Below are 8,440 nucleotides of genomic sequence, written 5' to 3'. Positions count from 1 at the left end.
GTAACAAATTTAAAACACATGCAGGTTACCGCATTTTACCCTCATGGATCAGAAATGAAATTAGATAACAGAATTGGAAGTATCTGTGATATTTTTCCCCCCTACATTATATTTATGTTGTTACTCACAGCATCTCTGTCTCCCTCGTCTATTGATTCAAGAGGTCTGCATTTGAACTGTATGGTCATTGGTTAAAGCCAGTGAGGTATATAATTAAGTTCAGGCACTGCTGCCTCTAGGTTACATAGCAGCCCTCAACCCGATGGACAGCATGTTACCTTGTGCCATCCTGAAAGAGCCTCTCAGGGTGACAAAGACCCCATTCACCGGTAACCGGAGCTCGCACGCTGCCACATCAAGTATTTGAGCAGGYCGGTGTTTAGGCCTATCTGTTTGCGGCCACATTCACCAACAACACAGCTCAGGAAATGTAGTTAACACACGATTAAAGTCTGGTGGCGGATGTCCTAATCTCGCCTGACYGAGCAGAGACAAAAAGAGACTGTAGGCCGAACTTAATGGTTTTCCTGAGACTGGGCCGACTGGTTTTTCCTCATCGCGGAGGGGAGGTAGCAGGTGTGAGGAAGGAGGACCTTAACTTTTGTCCTTGTCATCCTAGCCCAGGTGGAAGAGCTCATTATTCCGAGTTCAACGGAGAGGAGAATGTGACAGGGCAGTTGACGTTAACGTTCTAGAACTTCTGGAGTTAATGGCAAAGGGTGCATGAGCAGTTCATGGATATAAGGACTGGAAGTCTGACAGGATTTCATGGAGCTAACTCAGTGGATAACAAGGGGTCGTTCTACCTTTCACAGAGCCGGTAAGCGCCCCAGTTTGTGTCGCTGCAAAACATTTAGAGTGGCTGTTCTGAGAACATCATGCTCGTGGGTGTGTTTCACCGCTCTCGTCTGTGCGCTCTTTTTCCTCCTTGGAGTGTGTTTTCTCAATCTCTTTGACCCACGACTCCAACCCCTTCCTCTCACTGGAGTCGAACCCAGAGATGTCACCCTTCTGTTGTGGACMCACCCCTTCGGCCGTTACCGCAGACTGCCGGACTGTGAGGCGCGCTTTGGSATACGTGGGTGTGTACTGACCGACGACCGGCGCATGTACCCTGGGGCTGACGCCATCATCATYCACCACCGTGAGATAGTGACCAACGCCACGGCGCTCCCYTCAGACCCACGACCCCGTGGCCAGAAYTGGATCTGGATGAATTTTGAGTCCCCGTCTCACACTCGTGGCCTGCGGCGGTTCGAGGGCTTGTTCAACCTCACCATGACCTACCGTGCAGATTCAGACATCTTCCTCCCCTACGGATACCTTGTGACCCGCCTTCACCTCAGCAAAAGAGCCTCACACATGCCCGCGGCCACTACTGGCCTGGGTCATCAGTAACTGGTCGGAGTCGCAGGCCGCGTGACGTATTACCACCGGCTGTTAACTACGTTGACGTAGATGTGTTTGGGCGTGCAGGTGTGCCACTACCAGAGGACAGCACGGTTGTGCGCACCGTGAGGCGTTACCTGTTTTATCTGGCGTTGGAGAGACTCAGCACACCGACTACATCACCGAGAAGCTCTGGAACTCCTTACTGGCCGGGGCCGTTCCTGTAGTTCTCGGGCCGCCGCGGGAAAACTACGAACGCTTCCTCCCCCARGATGCCTTCATTCATGTGGACGACTTCCCCTCTCCCCGCCTGCTCGCCCAATACCTGTTGCTGCTACGCCGGAGCCCCGCCCTCCTGCAGAGACACCTGGCCTGGAGGAGGAGCTACAGCGTGCACCTGACCGCCTTCTGGGCGGAGCATTACTGCACAGCGTGTCGCGTCGTGCGGAACCACAGACTCCGGACTGACACTATCACCAACCTTCAGCGCTGGTTTGAGTCCTGACCTCAGTGTGGAACCACAGTCTCCGGACTGACACCATCACCAACCTTCAGCGCTGGTTTGAGTCCTGACCTCTGACTGCTTTTTGACCTTCCAATATGTGGTGACTACTATGAACATGACTGGTCAGATATCTAGCCACATCTCAGTCTGTAGCAGGGAATCTATAGGAACTCTCTTCAACACCATTTAGTAAACAGTGGATCACAGGAAGAAACACTTACTATTTATTGAACATCGTTGAACTGTAATTCACTTGTCTGTTATTGTTGTTATTAGTCAGGGTTCAGGAGTGTTATGAAGTGTGATTCACTTGTCTGTTATTGTTGTTATTAGTCAGGGTTCAGGAGTGTTATGAAGTGAGTTGTGTCAGGCTGTATAAGAAACATAGATATTGCTTTCATCAGCGTGTTGTGTGGATTGTTAAGACGGCTGCTTTTGGAGGCCTTCCGTAAACTTAAGGACCGGACAGTGGGATGGGGGTTAAGCATCATGGCCATGTTAACCCCAGTAGCCTTGATACTGCCCTGACATCACCAGGTGACAGCTGCTACTTACCCCACACCACTAGACATGGGCAATGTCAATCCCAGGATAAACCACAACACTATCCCCTGGCTCCTGTTCCACCTCCAAAGTATACCTGACACACACAACACACAACACCACACACACACACACACACACACACACACACACACACACACACACACACACACACACACACACACACTCTATGATCCCTCTCATAGAAATTGCCCAGGCTATATTTACACAATGTCAATGTCTTTTCTTACCTTACTTGTCTGTTGTCTGATTGGTTCAGTTGTTTCAGTCCAAGGTATTTCACACGTTTTAATGTTTTTTTTCCACTACATGTGAACATTATAATGTATGTTTGCAATTGCAACAAAATTAAACTTGAACTTGACCTGTTTTAAGCAAGTTTTGCCTCCAAACTAGTCACTCTTACATAGTCACTCTTACATAGTCACTCTTACATAGTCACTCTTACATAGTCACTCTTACGAGTAATCACAATTGGTGGCGCTTTGTCTTCAAACATAGACCAAACCCATTGTTGGTCTTTATTTAAAGGCCTATCCCTTGTTGGTCTTTATATATATACGTGACCTACTTGTTGTGTGTATGTACTGACAAGTATGTGGAACTGATAGATTCACACACATGCTACATGTTAATGTATTTAAATATATGTAAATTGTAATGTATTTTGCCTGTAATGTCTTTAAAAAAAAAATGTGTCGGACTCCAGTAAGACTAGCTGTCACCATTGGCTAATGATCCTAATAAATAAAATCAAAGGCACATTCCATGTTGGTATTTATTTAAAGGCCTATCCCTGGTTGGTATTTATTTAAAGGCCTATCCCTGGTTGGTATTTATTTAAAGGCCTATCCCATGTTGGTATTTATTTAAAGGCCTATCCCATGTTGGTATTTATTTAAAGGCCTATCCCTGGTTGGTATTTATTTAAAAGGCCTATCCCTTGTTGGTATTTATTTAAAAGGCCTATCCCTTGTTGGTATTTATTTAAAGGCCTATCCCATGTTGGTATTTATTTAAAGGCCTATCCCTGGTTGGTATTTATTTAAAGGCCTATCCCTTGTTGGTATGTATTTAAAGGCCTATGTTTGGTCTGTAGTTGAGTGAGGCTAGCTCCTGCTGTGTCCCATGGTTTGAACTGTACATCTCTGGCTCTGGTGATCCATTGTGTGTGATAAGTCTCTCAACATTTCTTATGTTTCTTAAGGAGGCTAGGAAGAAGCGGGGAGCCAGCTTCAATATGTTCAGCATGTTTCAGCAGAGACATAGTTAAAAGCAGTGTGAGAGAGAGTCTACTGTGTGTGTGTGTGTGTGTGTGTGTGTGTGTGTGTGTGTGTGTGTGTGTGTGTGTGTGTGTGTGTCACTTGATATAAAATAAAATAACTTGAGACTTGACTTGGCGCCTCGAGAACCGGGATTCGACTTTGACTTGAGACCGATGACTTGAAATTGTCTGGGCAGGTTCTGTTTTGTCACTKATTTTGTGGCACAGAGTCCACGTGGATGACTCTACACGCAGCCAGAGACAGTAGCCGCAGCATCGCCCTTGRAACAGACTGGCTAGTGAAACGCACAGTCCGCACTCTGATTGAATCAGCAAAATGTCAATCAACACAGGTCGCGTGAGCTGGTGAACAGATGACTGATTTGCTGTACAGCTACATGATCGAGTGTAGCGCAAACGTCAAATTGCAGGGAGACAGGATTGCCATAATAAATAAATATGCAGCTCTAAAAACAATTGGTGATCAAGAATATTACTTTGCAAGTTCACCAGCAATGGGGCAACAATTGCTAGCATAGGCCTACTYGTCTTTAGTTGTWTWACWATTGCTTGAAATMGATAATTTACTTAGCTTGCATTTGTAATTTGTTGTTAAGTTAATTATTACTGTGTCGAAGACGCACCATAGACGCAYCTCTTCACCTGAGCTCTCCAAGCTCCCGCCAGTGGAGACGGCTTTTCTTTCTCTTGTTGATACAGTATGTTTGTTCTTGCTTTCACACGTTTAAATGCATAGGCTCTATGTGGTACATCTATAGCCCATCTAATACTACAATCATCGTTAGCGTGTCATAATTCCATCCACATACCGTTTATTGCAACATGTACACATTTCTGTTTCATGTTTGATAGGCRTACGATACACTTTCATTTAGCCAACCATTTCTTACACTGCTCTGCGTGGGCGCGATGTTTATAGTGCACACGAACGTTTGCATGACTCATGAGGAAAACGTTTTGTTTATTTAACTCAATGTATTGTTTCCGGATTACGTCGGAGTTCCGGGTGTCTGTGTCCTATGTCTATGTTAATGTTTGTTGTGAGTATAAAGGTGCYCATAGAAATAGGCTACGTGGCCTGGGCTCCACGCTTTGGAGTCAGAACTTTGAATAAGAGAAAATTATTGTTCCTTGTATGCACGGTGTTYAKATATCYTTAGTAATCATTAAGTGTGATTAAGACGCACGTAACCAATGTAACAATGGATGCGGAAATTGACGTTTACATTGTAGAACCAGTGAATTGGTTGTAATTGCCAGTTGGGTAATTGTATGGTCATGGGGACCAAGTGCTTATATTATCTAGGCCTAACTATTTGAGCTCCTGTTAGACAGATTCCATTTAGCCTCTCAAGGGGAGGTTGTGCAGTTTTGCCCTCTACCTGTGTCTGTTCAGATAGGACAGGTTAAGCCTGATACAGAGGCTATTTCTTTTGGGCTATTGTCCGTGTATATCAGTGTATATTTGGTAAATATTCTTGTATATTTTGTATGTTGTGGCGTTTTCATTAGACCTGTAAATAAATCTGCACTCTGAGCACGCCAACCTGCCTTGCCTTCTGCTGATGTCATGCCCTTAGGACTGCTACAAGGTGCCTATTTTATAATTACATAGGATAATCAACATTTTTCATAGATCAAATAATAACAAGGGGTGTCTGGGAGCCTCAATAAATAAACAAAGATTTGTAGTTGAACAKGTCCTTGCATGTATAGATTTTGTTTTACCTGACTTGAGAACTTGTGACTTGACTCGAGTCTTGACCCGTTCTACTTGGGACTCGACTCGGACCTTGTGACTTGAGACTTGCTTGTGACTCGAATAATAGTGACTTGGTCCCACCTCTGTCYTCTGATCCTGGATGGTATACCAGCCTTTTCTCACTGCTCATTTCACTCGTGTTTTGTTGCGATAGGGCCAAGCCCTCCATGGKTAAATCCTGTACACAGTAATCTCATTCTAGTAGCAGCAGATGTTTCTCTTTAACCATCAGCAGAGTGGAGGGTGGAAAGTCTCTCTTCCACTGTACATCAAGAGATCCTCAAGGCTCCSTTTTAGGACCACTATTTTCAATAAARATTTTACCTSTTGGTGATGTCATTCTGGAACATAATGTTAACTTTCACTGCTATGCGGATGACACWCAGCTGTACATTTCYATGAAACATTTTGAAGACKCAAAATTGCCCTCCCTGGAAGCCTGTGTTTCAGACATAAGGAAGTGGATTTCACTTTTAAATTCGGACAAAACAGAAATGCTAGTTCTAGCTCRCAAGAAACAAAGAGATCTTCTGTTGGATCTGACAATTAATCTTGATGGTTGTACAGTCGTCTCAAATAAAACTGTGAAGGACCTTGATGTTACTCTGGACCCTGATCTCTCTTTTGACAAAACTTTCTGTCCAAAAATTATGCTGAAAAATCTGTCCATGATCGGCTTTTGTCACTTCGAGATTAGACTACTGCAATGCTCTACTTTACGGCTACCCGGATAAGCACAAAATAAACTCCAGTGAGTGCTAAACACGGCTGCTAGAATTTAGAACCAAAAAATGTGATCATATTACTCCAGTGCTAGCCTCTCTACACTGGCTTCCTGTTTGCAAAAGGCTGATTTCAAGGTTTTACTGCTAACCTACAAAGCATTACATGGGCTTGCTCCTACCTATCTTTCCGATTTGGTCCTGCCATACATACCTACACGTACGCTACGGTCATAGACGCAGGCCTCCTTACTGTCCTAGAATTTCTAAGCAAACAGCTGGAGGCAAGGCTTTCTCCTATAGAGCTCTATTTTATGGACGGTCTGCCTACCCATGTGAGAGACGCGACTCGGTCTCATCAACTTTTAAGTCTTATTGAAGACTCATCTCTTCAGTAGGTCCTTTGATTGAGTGTAGTCTGGCCCAGGAGTGTGAAGGTGAACGGAAGGACTGGAGCGACGAACCACCCTTGCTGTCTTGCCTGGCCGGTTCCCCTCTCTCCACTGGGATTCCTGCCTCTAACCCTATTTATGGAAGCTGAGTCACTGGCTTACTGGTGCTCTTCCATGCCACCCCTAGGAGGGGTGCGTCACTTGAGTAGGTTGATCACTGACGTGATTTTCCTGTCTGGGTTGGCGCCCCTTGGGTTGTGCGTATGCGGAGATCTTTGTGGGCTATACTCGGCTGTCTCAGGATGGTAAGTTGGTGGTTGAAGATATCCTCCCTAGTGGTGTGGGGGCTGTGCTTTGGCAAAGTGGGTAGGGTTTATATCTGCCTGTTTGGCCCTGTCGGATGTATCGTCGGACGGGACCACAGTGTTCTCCGAGCCCCTCCGGTCTCAGCCTCCAGTATTTATGCTGCAATAGTTTATGTGTCAGGGGGATAGGGCCAGTCTGTTATTTCTGGAGTTATTTCTTTTGTCTCATCCGGTTGTCTGTGTGAATTTAAGTATGCTCCCTCTAATTCTCTCTCTCTTCTTCTCTCAGAGTACCTGAGCCCTAGGACCATGCCTCAGGACTACCTGGCCTGATGACTCCTTGCTGTCCCCAGTCTACCTGGCGTGCTGCGCTCCAGTTTACTGTTCTGCCTGCGGCTATGGAACCCTGACCTGTTCACCGGACGTGCTACCTTGTCCCAGACCTGCTATTTTCAACTCCTAGAGACAGCAGGAGCGTAGAGATACTCTGAATGATCGCTATGAAAAGCCAGCTGACATTTACTTCTGAGGTGCTGAGACCTGTTGCACCCTCTACAACCACTGTGATTGTTATTATTTGACCCTGCTGGTCATCAATGAACGTTTGAACATCTTGCCATGTACTGTTATATCTCCACCCGCACAGCCTGAAGAGGACTGGCCACCTCCTCAAGAGCCTGGTTCCTCTCTAGGTTCTTTCTAGTTCCTGCCTTTCTAGGGAGTTTTCCTAGCCCCGTGCTTTCTACATCTGCATTGCTTGCTGTTTGGGTTTAGGATGGGTTTCTGTATAGCACTTTGTGACATCGGCTGATGTAGAAAGGGCTTTATAAATACATTGATGATTGATCAGAGCTAACACAATAACTGAAATGTATCATTTTTAGCACGTCATATTGACTTACATGTGAACAACAACACAATACAAAAAATATTTGTGAGATCTCTTTAGTTGTCTCCCTCTCTCTTCTTTAGTTTTCTCCCTATTCCTTCTCTCTCTCTTCTCTGTTGTTCCCTCTCTCCTTCTTTAGTTGTTTCCCTCTCTCCTTCTTTAGTTGTCTCCCTCTCTCCTTTCTTTTAGTTGTTCTCTCTCTTTCTTTAGTTGTCTCCCTGTCTCCTCTCTCCTTCTCTCCTTTTGTTAAGCGGAGCGGACCAGGGAACCAAGAGCAAGACATAGATGATGAACGAAATGAATGAACCAAATATTATTGTTACACTAGAAGATTGTGGAGTGCAGATCGGGAAGCTTGGATGAGTGCAGAAAAAACAGATGTGGAGACTGGAGGTTGGAGTTGGTGAGTAAACAGGGGTTAAACAGGTCCTGAGGGAATCAAGGTAGTGGTGGTGAGTAAAAATCAGAGCTAGTAGTTGTGGTGAGATGTGGAACAGGAACAGGAGCCAGAGACCAGAGCGGCAACTGCATGAGAGATAATCCGGTTCAGCAGAGGAACAGTCTTGAATAATCATAATGCAAGATTCATGAACGACTGAGCAGAGATTATGATCTGGCAGACGGTGG

The 8,440-nt window shown here is 45.3% G+C and overlaps 1 pseudogene; it reads left to right on the top strand.

The window, feature by feature from the left end:
* Window positions 1-421: 421 nt before the first annotated feature.
* LOC112073000 (alpha-(1,3)-fucosyltransferase 4-like) lies at window positions 422-2,537 on the top strand (annotated as a pseudogene).
* Window positions 2,538-8,440: the final 5,903 nt, after the last annotated feature.

This window comes from Salvelinus sp. IW2-2015, unplaced genomic scaffold, assembly GCF_002910315.2.
Source record: "Salvelinus sp. IW2-2015 unplaced genomic scaffold, ASM291031v2 Un_scaffold2118, whole genome shotgun sequence".
NCBI classification, from domain to species: Eukaryota; Metazoa; Chordata; class Actinopteri; order Salmoniformes; family Salmonidae; genus Salvelinus; species Salvelinus sp. IW2-2015.
Note: the sequence above shows the minus strand (reverse complement) of the source record. Positions and strands in the feature narration are given on the sequence as shown.